This window comes from Humulus lupulus, chromosome 2 (assembly GCF_963169125.1).
Source record: "Humulus lupulus chromosome 2, drHumLupu1.1, whole genome shotgun sequence".
NCBI classification, from domain to species: domain Eukaryota; kingdom Viridiplantae; phylum Streptophyta; class Magnoliopsida; order Rosales; family Cannabaceae; genus Humulus; species Humulus lupulus.
This window is the reverse complement of record NC_084794.1, coordinates 16,168,038-16,181,184: the sequence shown is the minus strand read 5'-3', so window position 1 is coordinate 16,181,184 and position 13,147 is coordinate 16,168,038. Positions and strand designations below refer to the sequence as shown.

At 36.1% G+C, this 13,147-nt stretch overlaps 1 non-coding gene across 1 annotated transcript; it reads right to left on the bottom strand.

Annotated features, from left to right (window-relative positions):
• Positions 1–2,864: 2,864 nt before the first annotated feature.
• LOC133820734 (small nucleolar RNA R71) lies at positions 2,865–2,971 on the bottom strand. The gene has a single exon (XR_009887135.1). It is a non-coding gene; the product is annotated as a small nucleolar RNA R71 (small nucleolar RNA).
• Between the last annotated feature and the right edge of the window lie 10,176 nt (positions 2,972–13,147).

Sequence of the window (13,147 nt, the reverse complement as noted above, 5' to 3'; positions counted from 1 at the left end):
GCCATGCCATGTGGCTCGGGTTAAATTTCCATCGTGATAGCTAGCATTTTTCTGTATAATATTGTGGTTATTTTTGCTTTGTAATAGCCTATTATCAAATGACACATGTCCCTTTTTGTTATTATTAGTCATATATATTGAACATTGTGATGGACCTTACTTTCTCGAGGAATATAATGTTAGACTTTTATTTTGACTTACATTAATATTTTAATGTTTTATAAAATATGGGTTGATAAATAGTTCTTTGCTGATCTAGCCCATTTAATTATAATGATCTCTTGTTGTTGAGCTTAGTATCTATAGTAGTCTAGTTGAAGCAGAAGTGTGGATTTTCTAGTTAACTGAAGCCTTTGATGAGGAGGCCCAGTCCAACTAGGTTAATATAAGCTAAGTATCATCCCTAACTCTATATATACGAATAGTCTCATCGCCATTGTGTTATCTGATAACCTGCTTCAGAAATAGAGGTCTTAGGGAGGAAGGCTTAGTTGGTTAGTATTGCACTAACAATTCACGTTTTCTCCATGGTTGAATCAGGCATGTTTTCTATATTCTTTAATTGTTTATAGTGGTCAAAATATCTTCACCCCATAAGAACTCTGGCATATTAGATCTACTCATCATACTTCTGGTCATATCCATAAGAGTACGATTTCGTTTTTCAGCAACTCCATTTTGTTCAGGAGTACCAGGCATAGTGTATTCTGCAATTATACCACTATCCTGTAAGTACTTAGCAAAAGGCCCTGTTAGGACTAGTTTTGGTATGTTTTTATGGCATGTTCTAAGACGCAATTTTAATCTTTTATTTGGTTTTGTGCGATATTATGCCGGTGTTTATTATGTTTTCAGGATTAAGTGTGGTTATGAAGGAAATAGCTTGAAATTGGAGGAAAAGCGCTTAATTCTTGAAGAAACGGTGTTAAACGGGCTAAGGAATGGAAACTAGGCGAAACCGGGGGTCAAATTGATGATTTGGCAAAAAAGTGGAATTAGAGCCGCAGCTCTATGGTGTAGAGCCGCAGCCCCAAGAGTTTCAGAGAAGGAAAAAACAAATATGTTAGCATTAGAGTTGCATCTCTATCAGATAGAGCTGAGGCTCTATTAAAATCTGAATTAGAGTTGCGGTGCTACAAGAACCAGAGACGAATTTCGGATGGAAAAGTGGACTAGAGTTGCGGCTCTATCACATGGAGACACGGTGCTAGTCCGTACGGAAGTCAAATTTAGGGCAATTTTGTCCTTTCGTACATAATTAATTAGGGATTATAAAAGCTTTCTTAATGATGTTTTTAAGAGAAGTTTAACCCTAGAAGACGGCTAGAGGCACATTGCGGAGGATTGCAAGTGGAGTCGAAGAATTCGTCACAGTTTTCTTCTTTTCTACTTTGAATTTCTGTATTTTGGATGCTTTTATTTCTTCTATGGTTATTATGAATTTGATCATGAAATAAACTATTTTTCTAGGGTGTTAATGGATTCTCCTGAACCTTTATTTTAAATTAATGCAAGTTTTATGATTTCAATTTTATCTTGTGATTTATTCAATTTGAATCTAATGCTTGTGAATGATTGATCACCATTGACGTGAAATATATGATTTTAATTCGAAATCTGAGAAGTGAGAATTGAATATGCTGTAATTGAATAAACATAGATTTCATATTAGGACGAGAGTACCTGTGTGGTCTGTGTAGTTTTAGGGTTGTTAATCTTAATGTCTATCTTATGTTAATTTATCACAGAGATGTAGAAAATTTGCATAGGATTGAGACTTATATATCCTAGTACGAATATAAGTTATTATTGTTGACCTGCTATCACAAGAGAAGAATTGAATAGTAAGATTTGTGTTAATAAGAATTAAAGAGGATGGTTGATGAAATTGATTGCCCTAGTTTTTATTCCATTGAATTTTCTTAATGTTGTTTATTTTCAGTTCTTGAAGTTAATTTTAGATTTTTGTTTTACAATTTTAGTTAATTCTTGTGACTCAATTATCGTTAGCCAAATAGAAATAGGAATTATGTTTTGGTACTTAATATACAGTCCTCGTGGGAACGATCTCACTTACTCTTTATTACTTGTTACGATTACGTGCACTTGCGTATCGATTTCACACAACAAGTTTTTGGCGCCGTTGTCAGGGATTGTTTTTACTAATATCAAGAAATTAATTCTTTTTTCTAATTTGGTTGCTTTTCTTTTATACCGTTCTCATTCTGGTTTTCTTTTGCAATTTGTGATTTCAGGTATTCATATAGTTTATGCGACGACAGGGGTCTGAATCAAAGGTGCCTGTTGATCCTGAAATTGAGAAAACTTGTAGAAGAAATCGAAAACAGAAAAGGGTAGAAAGAATGGCTCAGAACAAAGGTAACGGAGGGGTTGAAAACATTGCCCATGACAACGCTGAGAATATAAATGCGGGGATAGCAGCGGGTAATGTTGGAGGAGTAGGTGTTGCTGAACGAGTTGTACCAGTTCAGCAACCAATGCAAAGAAGTTTAAGGCACTATGTGCTACCTACTGTAACGGGGGCACAGTCATGCAATAGACCTCTAGAGGCTAATAATTTTGAAATTAAGCCAGCTATATTGCAAATGGTACAATCATCAGTTCAGTTTGGGGGATCACCAACGGAAGACCCAAACTTACATCTGGCTAATTTCCCAGAGCTCTGCGCCACATTCAAGATGAACGGAGTGACAAACGATGCAGTGAGGTTGAGACTATTCCCATTTTCATTGAGGGACCGAGCAAAGAGTTGGCTTATTTCTCTGGAAGCCAATTCTATCACAACATGGGAGGAGCTAACTCAGAAATTTTTAGCAAAATTTTTCCCACCATCGCTGTCTGCAAGGTATAGAGGTGAAATCAATAATTTTCACCAAAAAGATGGCGAATCGTTGTATGATGCGTGGGAGAGGTTTAAGGAGCTGCTGAGAAAATTTCCCCATCATGGAATCAAAAAATGGATGTTAGTCCATATTTTTTACAATGGTTTGTGTGGTACTACTCGCACAATCATAGATGCAACGTCTGGAGGAGCGTTCATGATTAAAAGCGCTAATGAAGCTTATGATCTGTTGGAAGAAATGGCTATGAATAATTATCAATGGCCATCAGAAAGAGAAACCACTAAGAAGGTGGCTGGAGTGCATGAATTGGATGCCATCTCAATATTGTCCGCTCAAGTGGCAACATTAACCAAACAGTTACAGCAGAACAACATTCAAGCTCAAGCTCCAGTTATGCAGATGCAGATTATATGTGAGTTATGTGGGGGACCTCATTTATTTGAATAATGCACAATGAGGGATCTTAACAATATGCCTCTGGAGCAAGTGCAAACAATAGGTAATTTTCAAAGGCCCTCAAATAACCTATACTCAATGAACTACAATCAAGGGTGGAGGAATCACCCTACTCTCTCATGGACAAGTGGTCAAGGAAGTAAGCAGCAGTTTCAGCAGAGCCAACCTCAGTACTCAAGGCCTCCTCCTGGATTTTATCAATCACAAAATAGACCACCACAACAGCAAATACCTATGAGGCAACCTAAAGCACAACCTGATGTACTTAATCAATTTATGACAAAAACGAGGGCATCTATTCGAAGCTTGGAAACTCAGATTGGACAGTTGGCCACGCTTATGGCAAACCGAGCTCAAGGGAACTTGCCAAGCACTACTGAAGTGAATCCAAAGGGACATATTAATGAACAGTGTCAAGCTATTACCTTGAGGAGCGGAAGAGTGTATGAGGGACCAAGTATAGAGAAGAAAGTTGAGCAAAAGCAGGATCAACAGGCACCTATAACATAGAACAAGCAGAAAAAGGGTAAATTTGAAGAAGAGGCTAATGAGAACCTTGAGAAAAAGCAGCTAGAAATAAGCATAGATCACCATATAAAGATCCCATATCCTCAGAGGCTTCAAAAGAATAAGCTTGACAAGCAGTTTTCTAAATTTTTGGATATCTTTCGAAAGCTACACATCAACATTCCTTTTGCCGAAGCACTTGAACAGATGCCAAGTTATGTGAAGTTTATGAAAGAAATTTTGATTAAGAAAAGGAAACTAGAGGATTATGAGACAGTAGCACTTACTCAGGAGTGCAGTGCAATACTTCAAAAGAAGCTACCTCCCAAGCTTAAAGATCCGGGTAGTTTCAACATTCCATGCTCTATAGGGGGTTCAATGGTGACAAAGGCTTTATGTGATTTAGGGGCTAGTATAAATCTAATGCCTCTATCTACTTTTTGAAAGTTAAAATTGGGAGAATCTCGGCCTACTACCGTGTCTTTGCAAATGGCGGATCGGTCACTGGTTCATCCGAGGAGGATCATAGAGGATGTGTTAGTAAAGGTCGATAAATTCATCTTTCCTGCAGATTTTATTATTCTTGATATGGAAGAAGATGAAAATATTCCAATTATTCTTGGAAGGCCATTTTTAGTAACTGGTAGGGCCTTAATAGATGTGCAAAAAGGCGAGTTGAAGTTGCGAGTGCAAAAAGAAGAGGTAACATTTAATGTCTTTGCAGCAACGGAGGTTCCAACTTGTTGTAGAGTTGATGTGGTGGAAAGTAAGGGTGATAAGCTTAAATTTACTAAGAATAAATCTATGGTTGAAGGTGGCAAGCGAACAATTCATCATAAAGTGAAGAAGATATTTAGTGAGAAAGCTCGATCGTTTCATGAGCGGTGGAAAGTTCCAAAAATGTGCAATATCAAGAAACGGGCGTCTTCTCATGATATTATGGCTCTTAAGGACATGAGGGGTGGTTTGGATTCGAGTTGAATTTAAGAAAGTGGTCAACGTCCGGCTAAAATGACATTAACAACAGCGCCCTTGTAACATCCCAAGTTGCTAATAAGGTTTATGACCTTGATTAGCGTGCCTGGAGGGCAATAAGTGAATTAACGTGTTAATATATGAATTTGAATGAATATGTGATTAGAATGCTTGTTTAGGTGGTATAAATATGCATGTGGACCCCGTTTGCATGATAGGGTAAATTGGTAATCTTAGGCCGCTAAGGGCATAAATGTGTTAATGGTATTATGTGGTTTGTACCACGTGAGTGTGGTGTTATTAATGTGATGCACGTGCCGAGACGGTCCTAGAGAGCTAGTTAACTCAAAAGTCACAACGGGATTTCATACCCGGCTCGGGAGGAGCCTTGGGGTACTTTGGGGAATTTCGGGAGTTGAGTTGAGAATTTGTGGTTAATGGTTATTGGTGATTGAGTAACCTGAGTAACCATTAGTAACTGCTGAGAGTAACAAGTTTAGATGGAAAAATGGTAGAATTGTAATATAGGTGAAAGGACAAGAGTGCCCTTGAGGTTTAGTTAGGAGAGGATAATTATGGGAGGATAGAATAGTAATTTGGTAGGGATTTATATCACTTCAGCTAAGGGAAAAGGTCATTTACGTTATTTCACTTGGGCATGTTTTGTTTATGCTGAAAATTGGGAGAAACCTAGAGGAAAAGAGAAGAAAAGGAAGAAAGCTGAATTTGAAACCTAGGAGGAGGAATCAAGGTGGTTTGAAGTGATTAAAGCCAAGCAGGGATCAAGATTTGGTCAGAGGTAAGTTTCATCTCTGAAATTTCTGTGTTTAGTAAGTTTCTATAGAATTTAGGTTGAAATTGAAAGATGGTTTGTGGCTGGTTTACTTGGGAATTCAGCTTGTGAAATTAGAAGGCGTAGCTTGGAGCTGGAAGCAAGGGAGCTTAAGGTTGAATTCTCCACTTAAGGTAAGGATTCTGTGCAATTATAAGGTTTATTTCTGTTATGGTTTAAGGAATTTGAAGTATGGTTTAGGTTTTGGTCTAAGTTTCTAACTTTCTGGTTTGAACTATTGAGGCATGGAACCAAAGTGTGATTTATGGAAGTGATTGTGTAATTGAGCTGGTTTATGATGTTTATAGGTTGTTAGATGGTTTATTTGTGGTTTTAAATTGGTTTTGGGGTTTAGGTATGTGTTTAGGTTGAATTGGGAGTGCTTTGGCTCGGGGAAAACCCAGATTTCTGGGTTCGTGAAGGAGCGTCGCGGCCCTGTTCTTTGGCGTCGCAGCGCGAGGCTTCTTCAGGGCTGGGGAATGCTCTCTGACTTGCTGGGCGCCGCGGCCCTCAAGGGCAGCGCCGCGGCGCTAGGCTATTTTCAGAGCATGGAATTTTGCATTTTTGGGCTTTTGCTCCGAGGGCTCGGAGGATGTTTCCGATGCGTTGTTTTAGGAATTTGGGGATTCCGAGAGTGTGGGATTGGTTCCGGGAAGTGGTTTTGAATTGGTTAGTATTAAAGGAATGTTTTATATGTGTTGTGACTAGGTCTTCGGAGAGGCTCGAGATAGAGGACCGTGCTTGCGGCTTTGGTACATTGTGAAGCTCGGGGTACAGGTAAGAAAACTATAGCACCCGTAGAGCAGGGCTTGGGCCCATAGTATTGTTGCAGGGCGCGGCCCTAGATTGTATCATTGTTAGGATGTAGCTTTAAATGAATGATACATATATTTGTATGTTACTTGAGAATGCTAAATGTGGTAATAGCAGTGTGAACGGCAAAGGGGCCGGGAACGGCGAAGGGCCGAGAACAGCGAAGGCCGAGAACGGCAGTGGGGCCGGGAATACCACTTAGCACATGGAGTGCTTGTGGTTAGGGTGAGACCCCAATGGATACATGGGATATCCTTACGGTGTAGACCGAGATCCCAGGCTTTGGTAACGCTTCTGGGACGGCGTGGACGTATATGTGTTTAAATCTTATGGACTGTCTGATTAGATATGAGTTATCTGCTATAGTGATTGTATGATATGCATATATTGTGTGCTGTATGAGTTTTCTTGCTGGGCTTCGGCTCATGGGTGCTCTGTGTTGCAGGTAAGGGCAAAGAGAAAGTCAACCAGCCATGAGTACGGAGAGCGTGGGGGCGGCGCATACATGTTTGGCCTACCCGACTGCTTTGGTTGGGGGAATTTTTGAGAAATGGCTATACTAAACTCTGTTTTTGATCATTTGTCTACTGTAAATCTATTTTGAGTTGTAAATATTTTTACAAACCTAGTTTTGGGATCACAAATGTTAAACTACTGGAACTTTTAGTGAAATGGAGTACTTTTAAAGATTACAGCCTTGTTTTTTTTTTGTTTAATCACACTTTTGTTCTAAAAACCTCGCTGAGCGAGTTAGTTGCACATTTTAAACTCACTTAGTAACGGCTCTAAGGTAGTAGGGCGTTACAGCCCTTGAGAGGCATCTCAAGTTTATGTTTTCGTTTTTATTTTATTATTTTTATTTTTATTCTATTTTTAGTAATACAATTCTATTTTATTTTATTTTTGTTTAGTTTTTTTAATAGTTTATGTAATTAGAACCGTGAAAAACGTGAAAAAAATAGCAACAAAATAGCACAAAAGTTGAATTAGAACCGCATCTCTATGGAGTAGAGCCACAGCTCTAGAGAAGTCAGAGAGCAAGTGCTGAGAAAAGTTAGAATTACAGCCGCAGCTCTATACACCAGCGTTGTAGTGCCAATTGGGCCCAGAAACGCAATTTAAGGGTTTCCATTGGAATTTTTTTTAGCACGACTTCCATACCGCTTCCTCCATTTTAATGTTATCCTATGGGGTCTCAGGTAAGTCTCTTCTTTTTATTTGAGTTTAACATTGGGGACAATGTTCGTCTTAAGTTTGGGGGAAGGGATTTATTTTTAGCTTTGCTGTTATTTGTTGTTTTTCAAGTTTAGTATTAGTTTTTATTGTGTTTGAGTCTAGTTTTCACGGGGTTGTTAGAGTGTAAACCAAGCTGATAATTTGTTGCCGATGAGATTGAATGATTGCTATGTTGTATAATCCAAAGGAAGAGTTGTGCATATAAAAAATCTGTGTGCTTGATTGAAATACTTTGTCACTTCACTGTGGTTAATTGAATACTTGTTTGAACTATTGCTCATAGTTGTAAATGTGGGAATTGAACTTTGTATATGCATGTTGAATTTGGATTGTGGATTATACAAGTTGAAATATTTCTAGAACTTGCTTGGTTGCTATTTGAGACGAAATCCTAAACAATACACACTTAAGAAGAGGATATAGGCCATCTTTGGAACGTTTGAGCCTTTCAAACTAAGCCTTATATATTTTTATCCCTAGTAACCCTATTTGAGCCTTACAATTGACCTTTTTCATTACTTAACACATGTTTTGAGCCTATACTTGTATCTGTATATTCATTATTCCCTTTGTCCTATACCATGAGCAGAAAACATATCATTTGATTGGAAGGGGGAGTGAATGTTTAAGGGACATATGTAGAATTATGTGGTTACTCAGTGCATATAAAAAAAAAGATTGAAGAAGAAAGAAACAAAAGGAGAAAAGAAATTATAAATTCAGAATAAACTACATTCCTTAAGTTATTTACTGAAAAATCTAAGTTTGGGGGAATGTAGTTTGAAAAAAAAAAGTGATGAATAAATAGTCAACTCTTCTCAATCTTGAAAAAAAAAGTAACAATGGGATGTGAAGTTAAGTTAAAGGGATAAGTTGCTTGGTTTGAATGCTTATGGTATACTTGAGCCTAAAATGTCTTCTCATCCACCTTTACCTAGGCCATCTATTACAAGCTTTGTAAAGTCCTATTGATTTTTAAGTGTGTATTTGTTTACATTAGTGGAGAATAGTAAGTGTAGCAAGCATATGGAATAACCATGTTGAGTGGATTGATGGTGAGAATTTGGCATGCATAGATTGGTTCAATTCTTTACATTTATTGGTTATGGGTGAATGAGCATGAGTATCGATGAATTACAGTGAATAGGTGAAGTATTTTGATTGAAATTCTAGATTAATTTTTGAAGTGGCACGTTACTTTTCTTTAGAATTATATGCATATGGTATTCATGATTTTTGAGGCTATTTTAATGGTTGTCAATTTGGTTTGTTTAGGTTTTATCGAGTCTTAGTTGTGTTCTTTACTCGACGGCGAGTAAAGGATAAGTTTGGGGGAATTTGTTAGGACTACTTTTGGTATGTTTTTATGGCGTGTTTTAAGATGCAATTTTAATCTTATATTTGGTTTTGTGAGATATTATGCTGGTGTTTATTGTGTTTTCAGGATTAAGTGTGGTTATGAAGGAAATAGCTTGAAATTGGAGGAAAAGCGCTTAATTCTTGAAGAAATGGTGTTAAACGGGCTAAGGAATGGAAACTAGGCGAAACCGGGGGTCAAATTGATGATTTGGCGAAAAAGTGGAATTAGAGCCGCAGCTCTATGGTGTAGAGCCACAGCCCTAAGAGTTTCAGAGAAGGAAAAAACAAATATGTCAGCATTAGAGCTGAGGCTCTATTAAAATCCGAATTAGAGCTGCGGCTCTATCAAGTAGAGTTGTGGCGCTACAAGAACTAGAGATGAATTCCGGATGGCAAAGTGGACTAGAGCTGCGGCTCTATCACATGGAGCCGTGGTGCTAGTCCGTACGGAAGTCAAATTTAAGAAATTTTTCAAGGGCAATTTTGTCCTTTCGCACATAATTAATTAGGGATTATAAAAGCTTTCTTAATGACATTTTTAAGAGAAGATTAACCCTAGGAGACGGCTAGAGGCACATTGCGGAGGATTGCAAGTGGAGTCGAAGAATTCGTCACAGTTTTCTTCTTTTCTACTTTGAATTTCTGTATTTTGGATGCTTTTTATTTCTTATATGGTTATTATGAATTTGATCATGAACTAAACTATTTTTCTAGGGTGTTAATGGATTCTCCTGAACCTTTATTTTAAATTAATGCAAGTTTTATGATTTCAATTTTATCTTGTGATTTATTCAATTTGAATATAATGCTTGTGAATGATTGATCACCATTGACATGAAATATATGATTTTAATTCGAAATCTGAGAAGTGAGAATTGAATATGCTGTAATTGAATAAACATAGATTTCATATTAAGACAATAGTACCTGTGTGGTCTGTGTAGTTTTAGGGTTGTTAATCTTAATGCCTGTCTTATGTTTATTTATCATAGAGATGTAGAAAATTTGCATAGGATTGAGACTTATATATCCTAGTATGAATATAAGTTATTATTGTTGACCTGCTATCACAAGAGAAGAATTGAATAGTAAGATTTGTGTTAATAAGAATTAAAGAGGATGGTTGATGAAATTGATTGCCCTAGTTTTTAATCCATTGAATTTTCTTAACATTGTTTATTTTTAGTTCTTGAAGTTAATTTTAGATTTTTGTTTTACAATTTTAGTTAATTCTTGTGACTCAATTATCGTTAGCCAAATAGAAATAGGAATTAAGCTTTGGTACTTAATATACAGTCCTCGTGGGAACGATCTCACTTACTCTTTATTACTTGTTACGATTACGTGCACTTGCGTATCAATTTCACACAACAGGCCCCATATTTTTTCCAGTCTCAGTGTACTTTCCATAATATTCACCTCCATGATTTGAATGCACAATCTTGATAACTTTGCCTAATTGTTTCTCAAGCTCAGTCTGAAATACTTTGAATTTATCAAGAGCATCATATTTTTCTTTAATCAAATAAGTAAAGCCATATCAAGGAAAGTCATCAATAAAAGTGATAAAATATTTCTTCCTACAAAGAGTAGTAGAATAAGGCCCACTGATATTGGTGTGTATAATATCTAATAGATTATGACTGCGAGGGGAACTTTTCTTATGAGTTTTGATTAACTTCCCTCGAGCACAATCAATACAATTGTCCAAATCAGAAGCATCAAGAGGGGGAAGAATATCAGCTTTAATCAATCTATCAACTTGTTCTTTTGAAATATGACCTAACTGTTTGTGCCACAAAAGTAAAGAATGTTCATTTATACGTGATCTCTTAGCCACAGTATTCTCAACAATAAAAGAGGAAACTAAAGGAGCCAAAGATAATTTATAGAGACCATCAGAATAAAAAAAAAATCCAATAACTTTGGAGTCAAACATAATGTCAACTTTATAATTTGCAAAAAGAAACGAATATCCTTGTTTATCCAAAAGTGGAAGCGAAACTAAATTTCTCTTAAAAGTAGGAACATAAAAATTATTGTTCAAAAAAAGCTTAAAACTGGTCTGTAATTCAAGAATAAAGGTGCCAACATAGCAAACTTCAACTCCAACATCGTTTCCTACTTTAAGTTTTGACTCCCTCTAATTTGGTTTCCTGAGATCCCTTAACCCCTGCAAGGTAGTAGTAACATGAAATGTGGCACCACTATCCAACCACCAAGAATCAATAAGAACATCAACTATATTAGATTCAAAACAAACACAAGCTAAAGGAGTACCTGGTTGTTTTTTCTTCTTTGCTAGCCAAATCTTAAATTTGTGACAATCAGTTCTTCTATGGCCCATTTTATCACAAAAGAAACACTTAACATTAGCATACTTTGATTGGGCATTCTCCTTTTTTTGTCCAGTGTTATGCTCATTTTTATTATCAATGTTCTTAGAAGTGTTGTTCCTTTTATTTTTTTAAACTCCTGTTTCCTTTATTTGGCTTGAGTTGAGAAACATAATGAGCTGACTCATTCTTCTCCTGTTTCAGCTTGTTTTCCTCAACAACAAACTTTGAAATTAATTCATTGATGCTCCATGTTTGATTATAAGTGTTGTAGGTTGTCTTAATGAGACTGAAAGATGCAGGAAGAGCATTGACAACATGATGAATAATATATGAATCAGGTAGAGGAATCTTACGATCTTTAGCTTTGACTGAACTTTGAAAAAATTTAGAATGAAGTCCCTCACTCCTTTAATTTCATCATACTTGATGGTTGGAATCTCATCCATAAGAGATCCAGTTTCAGCATTCTCCCTAGTGTCATACAATTTTCCCACATTAGTAAAAAACTCTTTGGCATTAGTTGTCTCAAGCAGACCACTCAAAAGATGTTCAGGAATCGATCTTTTCATAGCTATTAGACTGAGACGATTTGACTTTTCCCATTGTGCATGGAGATTTCTCTGGGCAATAGTGCTCTCATCAATTGGAGCAGCAGGTTGATCTTCACGCATGCATAGGTCTAAGTCCATGATTCCCAAACTAAAATCCACATCTCGTTTCCACTTCTTATAGTTGGACCCAATCAGAATTTTAATGGAAGCATTGTTGTTGTTCGCAGAAAAAGAAACTACAAGATAAAAGGAAAATGACAAAACTTGATTAAACTATGAGCAAATCAAGAAAATATATAAATAGAGTCAAGATGGTCATCACAGACTCCCCTTTGGTGTGAGAATATAACACACATATGATCTATTTCATTGAAGTTAAATAGAAAAAATATATATAAATTAAAAATTTATTACCTTTGGGCAAATAAATTCTCAAAGCATATATATTAATTCAAACCAAACAAAATACACATAAAAAATTATTACCTCTGGGCAAATAATTTTAAATATGCATTATAATCAACACACTTCATGATACATTAATTAATATATATAATTACCTCCTTTGGGCAAGTAATTATACATATCAATTATCCAAGAAAAATATTTTCTATAAACTGATGAAATTTGGTGATAAAACAATCATTGAAAAATAATATAATTAAATCACTTTGATGATAATAATTATAATACTTTCAACCAAATTTCCATAAATAAAAAATATTGCTCATTAAATTTATGAATGATCAAAATAATGTGTCCCACCATAACACATTATTTAGTTATCAAACAATCAAGTTTGTCACTTTAGAACAACAAGGAATATAGGATTTTTTTTTTAAGGAAATTAATTCCTATTGTTTGAGTATAGTACACAATCTTTTGAATGGAAGGAAGCCATGAAAGATGAAATTGAATCTATGAAGAATAATGATGTGTGGGAATTGGTTGAGTTACCTATTGGTTTTAAACCAATAGGATGTAAATGGATTTTCAAAACCAAAAAGGATAATAAGGGTAAAATTGAAAGATACAAAGCACGTCTAGTGAAAAAGGGCTTTACTCAAAGAGAAGGTATTGATTACACTGAAACCTTCTCACCTGTTTCTACAAAAGATTCGTTCAGGATTATTATGGCCTTAGTTACACATTTTGATTTTGAGTTGCATCAAATGGATGTAAAGACTGCTTTTCTGAATGGGGAGTTGGATGAAC